This window comes from Saccostrea cucullata, unplaced genomic scaffold (assembly GCF_032062105.1).
Source record: "Saccostrea cucullata isolate Sc308-1 unplaced genomic scaffold, CSIRO_AGI_Scuc_v1 ctg6118, whole genome shotgun sequence".
NCBI classification, from domain to species: Eukaryota; Metazoa; Mollusca; class Bivalvia; order Ostreida; family Ostreidae; genus Saccostrea; species Saccostrea cuccullata.
In genome coordinates this window covers 54,136-67,118 of record NW_026938859.1, presented here as the reverse complement: position 1 = coordinate 67,118, position 12,983 = coordinate 54,136, and the positions used below count along the sequence as shown (strand labels likewise).

At 30.9% G+C, this 12,983-nt stretch overlaps 1 long non-coding RNA gene across 1 annotated transcript; it reads left to right on the top strand.

Moving 5' to 3' along the window:
• The first annotated feature begins 569 nt into the window (after positions 1 to 569).
• On the top strand, positions 570 to 2,318 carry LOC134251545 (uncharacterized). Its single transcript, XR_009988769.1, has 3 exons — positions 570 to 698; positions 1,925 to 1,990; positions 2,212 to 2,318. It is a non-coding gene; the product is annotated as an uncharacterized LOC134251545 (long non-coding RNA).
• The last annotated feature ends 10,665 nt before the right edge of the window (positions 2,319 to 12,983 follow it).

Sequence of the window (12,983 nt, the reverse complement as noted above, 5' to 3'; positions counted from 1 at the left end):
GCTGTTAACATGCATATTTTTTATATGCTTCATGACAATCAAAACTATGTAAAAAATAGTATATGTCACAAAGTTTTTACAATTTCTAATTTTCTGATGCCAAAAAAGTGAAAAATTAGTCCTCGTTACCTCCCTTGTTAGACTTAATATTTAAAGACTTTGACAAGTGATGTGAAAATCCTAGTAGGGAGATTTAGATTTAAGAAATGTTATTTTGCAAATACCATTTAAAACATTTATGGGTAAATGAAAAATAAACATTTTATTACACTATAAAGTTGTTCTAAATGTGCTTTTTCTCTGGCCGAGTTATTTCCCTTGTTGGAGCTCTTCGGCATTGAAGAATACAAAATGTGTAAAATGTAAACAAGATGGCAGACAATAAAATCTGCATTCTTCCCTCTTGTTTTGAAACATCTTGTTCAGGAAAATTCTACCTCAAGAGACTCAGAACTTGATTAAAAACAATTAACAAAGTAGGGATAATCTTTAAGAAAAGCCAAAGGGTTGATCTGGACATGATGAGTATTACACGTATACATAGCTATTTGTACTGAAAGGAAAATATGAGGAAATCAGGGTGGTATGGGGCGAAGGCCGAGAGGATTTTAACTGTTCCCTTCAAGATGTCTTTGAAATAGAGATCGAGAGATACTTGAAGTGGTGTGGTAGTCCCCGACCGATCCCCATTGCAATGTGTAAGTATTTTCATTTATAATTCTATTCAGGTGTCACATGTACCTGGTAACTGACTGTATATTGAAATATAAGACAATAAAAACGAACAAAACCATGAAAACTTGGATGCACAGTTGCACATATTACATGTACATGACATTGAATCATATACTACTGTGAAATATATGTGCCCGTTTTAGGTACCAGTATTTTATTTTCTATAGAATTCAGTATATTTTAAGAAAATTGTTTGTATAAATTTATTTTTCCAAGTGATAATATGTTTTTGTCCATTCTATTTTAACAAACAGGAATTGTAGAAATCATACGACGGAAATAGTAAAACTTTGACTTTTGACAATGATAACTGAATAGTGTGTTATTTTTTTTGAAATTTTAAGCAATATCAGGACTGTAGAATATTTGAAAGAATTGATTAAAAAGTGTAAGTGTAAAATTATGAAAATTAACTCAGTACATGCAGACACACAGATTTACAGCTGCTAATAGTGTCCTAGATCTAAGTACATATACTTTGTTATACTATGTGAAATCATTTTTGGGACCTTGATACAATGAATTTATTTGCTCTGCAAGGTAATGTATTGTAAAATAGGTAAAGAAATCTATTAAAGGGTGTTAGAATGTGACAACTCCACTTGTACTTGAAGTTCTTATAAATGACTTTTCTAAGATGCAGCTTTCTGTCTCATAATTTTATTTTACTGATCTCTGTTTTTCAGCTATATATTGCAGGCATATCAATCTTGCACATTTATGAATAGTTTTAGTTTTACAGTATTGATCTGTGCATATGCGATCATTCTGATGCTGTGTATTTCACATGTCAAGGACATATTGAACAAATTAAAAATAGTCACATTAAAGAACAAAATAAATTATACCACATTACTTGTAGTATCCATAAAACATGTATTTTTTTTATAACAATTAATTCATGATATAATAACATTTCATTTACCACTTTAAAAATCAATTGTTGTCAAATTCATTTCTACACTGGATCTCTGGCGATTTGTCCAAACTGCAGAAAAGCTTTATATGTAAATTGAAAAAAAAAATGCTTGATGACAACAATGAACCCCCTTCTTTATCAATCATTCCTCATGATTCAGAAAACTTTCAGGATAACATTTAAATATCAGGTACATGTAATATATATATAATGTTTAGGATTTTAACCCAAACTTTCAAATTAAAAAATAATTTAAATTGATCATTGCAGCCCTTGCAAGATTTTCCTAATGAAGATTCTCAGGATTACAGATCCTCTAGCAAGGAGATCAGACAGGTACATGTATTGTGTATTAAGTTACATGGATCTATGGTGACTTAAAACATGATTGTCATGACAATGCATAAAGGGAGATAATAATGTTTACAGGTTGAAAATGTATATGTTTTATATATAGCAAAATTTTAAGATTCCAGTTTTAAGTTTTTCAAATAATCTTAATGAATTTTTATACAAACTGACCAAAAAATAATTTTTTTTTATTTTCACCTGAACAGATAGAAATGACCACAGCAGAGGACATACACCCCCCCCCTCCAAGCAAAAGATAATTCACAGTGGACTGGAAGTAATTTTTACATGAAAAATACAAAGTAGAAAAAAGAACAGAAAGAAAAGAAGATCCCGTAAAAGTTGTCACTGGTGCAAGATGGATATAGAGAGGGGTTTTTTTTTCCAACTTATTCCCCATTTTCAAAAGTGAGTTATCTCCCCTCAAAATCGGAACTCTTCTACACTAGCCTAACTTCCGCGGACTACGCAATACGATAATTCAACAAAATAGTGATCAACTTACACGCTGTATTTAAAAATTTTAAAAGAAGGAAATGGTTTGCATCTTTTTTAGATAATAAATTATTTTATAAAGGGTCTGTTAGCCCCCCCCCCCCTTTCTAGAAAGCTATACGAATTAGCCAGGCATGTAGCATCGTCTTTAAAAAGGGGGGGGGTAGCCAAAGAAATATTTTTTTCTTACCTGGAAAAGTTGACAAGCGAAGAAAAACCTTGCCCAAAGTTGAAAAAGCTACTTATTTCAGTACCAGTTCCTTGGCATACAATACTACATTTCCCTTATATAACTTTACCGTAGTATAAACTGTGTGTGTGTGTGTGTGGGGGGGGGGGGTGGTAACCTGTCTATCAATGAAAATTTTCAATAGAAAATGTAATATTGGGAAAAAGTGGGGCTGGGGCTAAGCCCCTTGACTCCCCCCCCCCCCCCCCCCCCCCCCGTGCGTAAAGGTAAGAGAACGAATATGCAAATGGGTTGAACAGTTGAATATGAACCATAGTTGTGAAAATTAAAAATTATTAGAATTATTAATTGTGAATTCAATAAAATCACTGTACATATATTTCTTCACAGATGTACATGTATGTCAGTTACACGGGGTCTCTCTCTCTCTCTCTCTCTCTCTTTTACACACTTTAAAAAAATAAATAACACTTGAGAAAAGAATGTTTTCTGTTAATTAACGAGAAATACGCTAGGAAATTATTGTATCAATTTCGTGTTTCTGCTCTCAATTCTCTGATCTAAAACAAAATGTGTATTTTACTCGGGAATATACATGTACATATGCTTAGATCCTACACTAAAACTTTGATTAAATGCAGCTTAGACTTTATACGACATATGTAACACGAATTCAGGTCGATGCTATTTTAATTAGTCTTTCTTCGTTCCATGAGCACATGAGATTAAATTATTCATTTAGAATTCCATTCAAAGTTTTAATACTATACAATGAATCAATTATTTTACTAATAAAAAATTCTAGAAACACGGTTAATTCAAATGAAATAGGCCTTTAATTGTCACCAAATGTGTTCTTGTAAGTACATGTAAAAGTTCTATATTATGACATAAAATCGAGCAAAAACGCAGTTTCTTGGTATCGGTCGCGGAAGACGAACTACAGCTGTATATGCAGCAATGTCAGAGGTAATACTGTAGATGGACATGTCATCAGTCTCCAAAAAATTCCTAGAGATACAAAGAAAATATGGCTGCAGCAGGCTAGATTAATTCTTAAAAACTTTATAACTAAAAATTTGTTCCGCACATTTTGTAAATAATGATGATCTGTCTGCAGAACATCCACTACCGAAAATTAGCTTTTGTTTTTTAAAAAAAAAATAGGCCTATTGGAATATGTATCAGCATTTTATCAGTAATTTGTTTCGATTTTTTTTTTTTTTTTTGTAAGGGGGGGGGGGGGGGCCACACAGCACCTTATTATAGTACTATACAGATTAATACAAATCCAGAAAGAGACTATGCGTGGGCAATTAAAAAAAAATACGAATGAGTTGAGATTTCTTTTTATTCACAAACACAATAACATTTTTCCATATGACAGAGGCATTACACCATGAACATGTTTACATCAAGAACGTCCGCGGAAGTGACTTTATTTATAGCGCATGCGTATTAAACACAGTAAAAGAGTTCCCTTCAGGGGAAATAACTCACCTTTTGAAAATGGGGAATAAAAAAGGACGTAAAGAAATGTGAATTCGAGGAAACCAAGCTGACATCAAATGAGAGAATATGAAGGAACAAATTTTAGCAGAATTTTTTTTAAGCAGAGCATCTGTTTTCCTTAGAGAATATGTGTATTCTAAATTGATGTCATGTATGATTAGAATATGAATATATTTTAACAAAACTGAGAACAAGATTCATTCTTTTTATGCCCCGCCATGAATATGACCGGGGCATATAGTGTTTGTCATGTCCGTCTTCCGTCCTTCCGTCCTTCTGTCCTTCCGTCACACTTTGCATTTAGCTCTGCTCAAAGCTAACTTTCAAAGAAACCATCCAAGATATTTTCATCAAACTTCATATGCTGATAGATATTGATGGGAGCTATGCAACTGCATCAACATTTTTTGACCTTGACCTTTCATTTGACCTTGACCTCACTTTTGTTAAATTAGTGTTTAGCTCAGTTTTAAACATACCATTCAAGATGGATTTATCAAACTTCACATGTTGATACAAACTTGCATGGATGATGCATCTCGGGATGAACACTACCAGACTTGCTTCGGATGCTGGATCTGACCTACATTTTCCAGATGAGTGACCAGATTTAAGTTTTTGGAGCAGGTCCATTCCTAAGGAATTATAGGCCCTACTTGGACCAAACTTGCATGGATGATGTATCTAGGGATGGACACTACCAGACTTGCTTTGGATGCTGGATCTGACCTATATTTTCATTCCCAAGTAACTATAAGCCCTACCTGAACCAAATTTTCATTCCCAAGTAACTATAAGCCCTACCTGAACCAAACTTGCATGGATGATGCATCTAGGGATGGACATTACCAGACTTGCTTCGGATGCTGGATCTGACCTTTATTTTCATTCCGAAGTAACTATAAGTCCTACCCGAACCAAACTTGCATGGATGATGCATCTAGGGATGGACACTACCAGACTTGCTTTGGATGCTGAATCTGACCTATATTTTCCAAACAAGCAATTCAGCTGCATCACTATTCAAGATATTCTGATCAAATTTTATACACATACAAATTTTCATTTTGCTTTACTTAAACATCCTCGGTGGGGCATTCATGTCCTATGGACATATTTCTAGTTATTCTAGAGTTGGGAGAGGGCAAACAAACATTATAATCAAGATGGTCTTGCCAACTTGTTTTGACATTATATTGTCTGAATTACTTTCATATTTTCATAAGATACTGTCATATCATCTATTAAGTTTGAGTTTGCCTCTTTACTTAAATTATACATTTAAAAAAAATAACCAGACAATATTTGTTTTGAATTTGAATATATTTTAGTGAATAAATCAAAAGGATTGGACACAATTACTGGCCAATAAAAGATTTGTAAGAATAGTTGGAAACTCGCTAGTTTTATTTCATGTTTAGATTAAAATAACTAGAAACCTGATTTGTTTCCCTGTCAACACATAAATTTACCTGTCACTGAGTTAATTGCAGAAGTTCTATTTAATTATTGAAAATAAATTAAAATACTTGACATATATATTCATATTATATAACAATTTGTTCACTTTGGTAAAACATGTTCTTAGATGATCTTCTCTGTTATTTGTGATTATTGGGGGGGGGGGGGGGAAGTTGTCATGCAATAATTTCTAGAAAGCTGTACATTTACCCATAATTTTTTTTTTATTCTCACAAAACCTTAGAATATATAGTTTATTTAATGATACATGGTTTCAAATATATCAGTTGTCAAAATGGTGAAAAATTTCATTGAATATGATTAAAAAAGTCAATTTTGGCAAATTGCCAATTTTCATGCAATAATTTCTAGAAAGTTTTTGATTTACCCATTAATTTTTTTTATTCTCTTAAAACCTTAGAATATATAGTTTATTTAATGGTACATTGTTACAAATATATCAGTTGTTAAAATGGTGAAAAATTTCATTGAATATGACTAAAAAAGTCAATTTTGGCAAAATGCCAATTTTCATGCAGTAATTTCTAGAAAGTTTTTTATTTACGCAATATTTTTTTTTATTCTCATAAAACCTTAGAATATATAGTTTATTTAATGGTACATGGTTACAAATATATCAGTTCTCAAAATGGTGAAAAATTTCATTGAATATGACTAAAAAAGACAAATTTGGCAAATTGCCAATTTGCTAACAGCCTTAATGTTGCGATTAAAATTCGCTTAATCTTCATTCAAATATCTTGAATGAAATTTATTTCTCAGATTTAAGTAATATGAGCTCAGAGAATACAATTTTCATGTGAATTTACACTAATTTAATGAATGTGCACTTAGTCTAATTTAATTTAAAGCAGAGCAAAATTTGCTTAATCGGAGGGTTCTAAATATAACATCCTTGTTACCATGGCAACCAAATTGAAAAGTTAGACTTTAACATCATATTTATTAAAGATATGCCAATTGTAGTAAATGGTGTGAATTTCAGCTAAATCGGAGACATGTCATGTCCACGACCCTATTTAAAATTTTGATTTTTATAGAGAATTGATATTAAAACTTCAAAATTTTTGGCGGGTTTGATTGACACATCCTTGCACTTTCACAAATTTTAACTTAATTCTTAATCCTTCGGACAAGTGGCAATCTTAATTGTTGTGTGAAATTGAGAAATATTAAAACTTTAATCCAGAAAAATAATTTTATTCAAGGTAGAAATGTTAGAAAGCAAAACTCCTTCAAAAGTATCGTCATTCCGAGCTAAGTGTTGTGTGCAAATCGATCACACTCGTGTTATGTACACAGTTTTTGTAAACAGGGCAAGAGCTCTGTTATTGTTGACTGTTTACGGTTCACCGGGTGCGTTCAATTGTCGAAGTCTGCTCACCAAAACTGCACGGACTGAGAATATATTGTGCGTTTGTATTGCTTTCGAACATGTCTACTCTGAATTTTCTGGATTATAGTATTAATATTTTTCATTTATACACAACAAGATTGCCACTTTTCCTAAGTATTAAGAGTAAAATTAAAATTTGTGAAGTGCAAGGATGTGTCAATCAAACCCGCCAAAAAAAAATTAAAATTTTAATAACTTTTAAATTTCATAAGATTTTAAATTATTTTTGTGAGATAAGCTATTAAAATATATAAGTCGAAATATTACAGAGAAAAAATTAACTTCAAATCTGTGTCCAAGTACCTTTAATTATACAGAATTAATTTAACTTTGAATAGCATATTTTTGATAGTCTTATTAATATCAATTCTCTATAAAAATCAAAATGACGTGGCCACGCGATGTCTTGGATTCAGCTAATTCTTTTCTTACTGAAACTTCAATGAATGAAAAGATTGACTATATGAAAGAAAGCATGGTAGTTTACCCGGTTGCCATGGAAACGGGGCTAGAAGGTGTAAATTATAGTGGAATTTGCTATTCATCAATGATATCAAAAAAAAAAAAATTACTAGGCAAAGCTGTTAACATGCATATTTTTTTATATGCTTCATGACAATCAAAACTATGTAAAAAATAGTATATGTCACAAAGTTTTTACAATTTCTAATTTTCTGATGCCAAAAAAGTGAAAAATTAGTCCTCGTTACCTCCCTTGTTATACTTAATATTTAAAGATTTTGACAAGTGATGTGAAAATCCTAGTAGGGAGATATAGATTTAAGAAATGTTATTTTGCAAATATCATTTAAAACATTTATGGGTAAATGAAAAATAAACATTTTATTACACTATAAAGTTGGTCTAAATGTGCCTTTTCTCTGTCCGAGTTATTTCCCTTGTTGGAGCTCTTCGGCATTGAAGAATACAAAATGTGTAAAAATGTAAACAAGATGGCAGACAATAAAATCTGCATTTTTTCTTCTTGTTTTGAAACATCTTGTTCAGGAAAATTCTACCTCAAGAGACTCAGAATTTGATGAAAAACAGTTAACAAAGTAGGGATAATCTTTAAGAAAAGGGTGCCAAAGGTTGATCTGGACATCATGAGTATTACACGTATAGCTACTCGTACTGAAAGAAAAATATGAGGAAATCAGAGTGTTATGGGGCGAAGGCCGAGAGAATTTCAATTATTACTAACCTACTATATAAATTATAATTAGGCATTTTGAACTGTTTCATGGTTTACTTTATGTTTTTGCGTGATCATGAAACAGTGAACTGTTGACCGGGCCACAGAATGAACTGTTGACTGTTTAAAGCGTCATCGTGATATTCAAGCGTTTTGATGATCACGACATCACTATTTACCTGCTCTATAATTAATTAAATTTAAACAAAACACACAAACAATCAATTTATCAAGTATTACTTTAAATTAAAAATATTAATTTAATCTTTATATTATGTATTCAGCTAATTAATAGACAAGTATGTGAATAAACAGTTGTGAAAACGCTTTATTAATTGTTTGTGTGTTTTTATTCCAATTTAATTAATTATATAGTAGGTTAGGTAATAAAACAAAAGGCCTCGGGCAACAGTTTCCCAGGTCTCCCCCACTACCTCGGAACAACATTTTGACTGTTTACCTCGTAGTCATTTAATAAGTGTATACTGTTCCATTCAAGATGTCTTTGAAATAGAGATCAAGAGATACATGAAGTGGTGTGGTAGTCCCCGACCGATCCCCATTGCAATGTGTAAGTATTTTTATTCATAATTCAATTCAGGTGTCACGTCATGTACCTGGTAACTGACTGTATATTGAAATATAAGACAATAAAAACAAACAAAACCATGAAAACTTGGATGCACAGTTGCACATATTACATGTACATGACATTGAATCATATCCTACTGTGAAATATATGTGCCCGTTTTAGGTACCAGTATTTTATTTTCTATAGAATTCAGTATATTTTAAGAAAATTGTTTGTATGAATTTATTTTTCCAAGTGATAATATGTTTGTGTCCATTCTATTTTAACAAACAGCATTTGTAGAAATCATACCACGGAAATATTAAACCTTTGACTTTTGACAATGATAACTGAATAGTGGGTTAGATTTTTTGAAATATTAAGCAATATCAGGACCATAGAATATTTCAAAGAATTGATCAAAAATGTGCAAGTGTAAAATTATGAAGATTAACACAGTACATAACAGACACACAGATTTACAGCTGCTAAATAGTGTTCTAGATCTAAGTACATATACTTTGTCATACTATGTGAAATAAATCATTTTTGGGACCTAAGTCCTTGATACAATTAAGTTAATTGCTTTGCAATGTAATTTATTGTAAAGTAGGTAAAGATATCTATACAAGGGTGTTACATTGTAGAATGTGACAACTCCATTTGTACTTGGAGTTCTTATAAATTAGTTAATTGTCATGAAGCACTCTTTATTGACTTTTCTAAGATGCAGCTTTCTGTCTCATAATTTTATTTTACTGATCACTGTTTTTCAGCTATATATTGCAGACATATCAATCTTGCACACATTTATGAATAGTTTTAGTTTTACAATAGTGATCTGTACAGATGAGATCATTCTGATGCTGGGTACTTTACCTGTCAAGGACATATTGTACAAATTAAAAATAGTCACATTAAAGAACAAAATGAATTATACCACATTACATGTAGTATCCATAAAACATGTATGTTTTTATTACAATTAATTCATGATATAATAACATTTCATTTACCACTTTAAAAATTAATTGTTGTCAAATTCATTTCTACTCTAGATCTCCACCAATTTGTCCAAACTGCAGAAAAGCTTTAACTATGTGTAAATTAAAAAAAAAAAATGCTTGATGACAACATTGAATCCCATCCATTTCATGTTTAGGATTTTAACCCAAACTTTCAAATTAAAAAATAATTTAAATTGATCATTGCAGCCCTTGCAAGATTTTCCAAATGAAGTTTCTCGGGATTACAGATTCTCTACTGACTAGCAAGGAAACCAGACAGGTACATGTATTATGTATTAAGTTACATGGATTCATGGTGACTTAAGACATGATTGCCATGACAATGTATAAAGGGAGATAATAATGTTTAGAGGTTGAAAATGTATATGTTTTACATATAGCAAAATTTAAAGATTCCAGTTTTAAGTTTTTACAATAATTTTTAATGAATTTTTATCCAAACTTACCAAAAATTAATTTTTTTTTTATTTTAATGTTAAAATATATAAATTACCCGGGCAGTGGACACACCGCCCCCCCCCCCCCCCCAAAAAAAAAAATCACAGTGGACTTGAAGTAATTTTTACATGAAATACAATGTAGGAAAAAGAACGGAAAGAAAAAGATCCAGTTAAAGTTGTAACTGGTGCAAGATGGATATAGGAAGGGTTTTCTAAAGATCATTACTAAAATCCACAGCAAATTGCTAGGCTGAGCTACTTTTCAAACTAATACAAAAGGACATAAAGAAATGTGAATTCGAGGAAACCAAGCTGACATCAAATGAGAGAATATGAAGGAACAAATTTTAGCGGAACATCTGTTTTCCTTAGAGAATATGTGTATTCTAAATTGATTCTAAATTGATTTCTTGTATTTTCAAAAAATGTCACTGTTTTAAGTGGAGCATACATTCCAATGTCATGTTTATTTCTTTTCCATAAAAGCAGTATTATGAAAAGAAGCAGTTTCTTCCCTTTTTATATCCCCACTCTGCAGGAGAGGTCTGGTGCCACACTGATTCATTATATACCCCCACATGGGCTCACAAATTTATAGTTTTATACTGGCAGGCTTCACGCAGTACGTCATGTATGATTAGAATATGAATACATTTTAACAAAACTGAGAACAAGATTAATTGTGAAACACTGATTCCCCCATACATGGCAGCTTATGCCACGACTCCCATGAGGTATCCCAAGAAAGGTCTTGTCACAAGGTAAACACCTGCGAAATATGAAAATAGTCCAACTTCAAAAGTTGTGGATAAGGTTAAAGTTTTTTTAAGTCGGTCAATGTCTAAGGTCAAGGTCAAATGGTTAGAAATAGTTATACCCATTAAAAGAACATAATAGTATAACTGATCATCTGAATATGCTGATAAGTAATGTGATAATAAGAATTAAGAATTCAAAACTTTATTTACATTGCAAGACAGGATGTTTTTTTTTTCTTTTTATCCATCTTATCTCGTCAACAAATATTTTGAAATTTTCTGGGAAAAATATTTTTCAACCTACCTACCGACTTAATAATTTCACCCTGAGTTGGGAGAGGACAAACAAACATTATAATCAGGATGGTCTTGCCAACTTGTTTTGACATTATATTGTTTATTAGCAAAAAAGTAATTGGAAAATTATAAAATGGGTATCAACAGATAGAGGACAAGTTCCTTGATCAAAGAACAACAATTTTGATATATGTACATGAGTTCGTTTCCATGGCAACAGTCCCTGAAGATGACCATGTTTTCAAAGTTTAAAGCCATTTAGAAAATTAAACAAAAATTAAAGAAAGTCATAAAAAACTTATTAATTGCTGTTCAAATTAATTTATTTGCCATAATGTAAAAGATTGGTGCATATACATACTATTCTTATTTTTTCCAATAAAAATAATATCTAACAAGCACATAATTACAGTCCGAATTTCCTCTGCCCTCTAAAAAATTGCCTATTTTTTCTTAACCTTGACTATTAAAAATGTTATAAAATCACACTTAATATAATTGGAAATTTTATTTTTTTTATTTCATTTTAAAGAAGAGATGTTTAGCTATGTGAAACAGGGAAAAAAATTGGTATGTACATGAATTGGATAAAAAAATATGATAATCTGAATTTCCTCTGATTTCCTCTGGCCTTCTTTCAAAAACTGACCGTAAAGCACATTTATCTGTAAAAATTGCTAAAATATCAATCAAAAAATTATTTAGTTTAATTCTAAATAAATAATGTGTTAAAATAAAATTAAAAGTCATACATGCTTATTCTTTTTAATAGATAAAGTATCTAGTATGCGCATAATTACAGTCTGAATTTCCTCTGACCTCTTAAAAATTGCCTATTTTTTCTTAATCTTCACTGTAAAAATCTTACTAATTTTTTTATGTATTACATGATATTAGTAAAATTCCAAATCTTATCGCCTTTTACTCCCCCCCCCCTTTTCCATATAAAACAACGTCATGTGTTAAGGAAAGAAAAATAAAGCAATCTAATATCTAGTTGGATAAAATAAGTCAGATTTTTTTCACTACAACAAAGGCTACCTTCAATTTTCTTTTCATTTTTGAAAAGAGGAATGATAATTGCATTATATACCAGTATTTGAAAAACAAAACATTTCATTTATTTTTTTTTATTTGTCAATTCCTTTGTTTATTGGGGAGTTTTAGTATGTAATTGTGTATAAAAAAAGAAAAATGGTCCATATCTTAAAAGTGCTATTATTTGACTACAATAAAGGCAAGATAACAAAATTCTATTCTAATTTTTCTAAGCATAATACATACAAATATATTGCTAAGAATCAAAAAAAAATTATCATTCCGTTTCCGTAATTTTCAACTAGATTGGGCCTAGTTAAGCGTTGTAGAATGGCAGTCCTGTCCTGTTGCTCGACAATTTAAGTCTCTTTCGAGGTGTATCTTTAATGTAAAAGTCTGGAATTCAAGGACTTCTTTCTCATTAGTATTATTCATTTAGTTGAAAAATTACCTCAACTGTGAGGATTAAATCAAGGTAATTACAAATAATGTTTTTTTTTTAAAAATGCAAAAAATGCATTTGTTTTATATTGCAGCATGAATTGCTATTATTTGGAAAAAAAGATTGAACTTTTT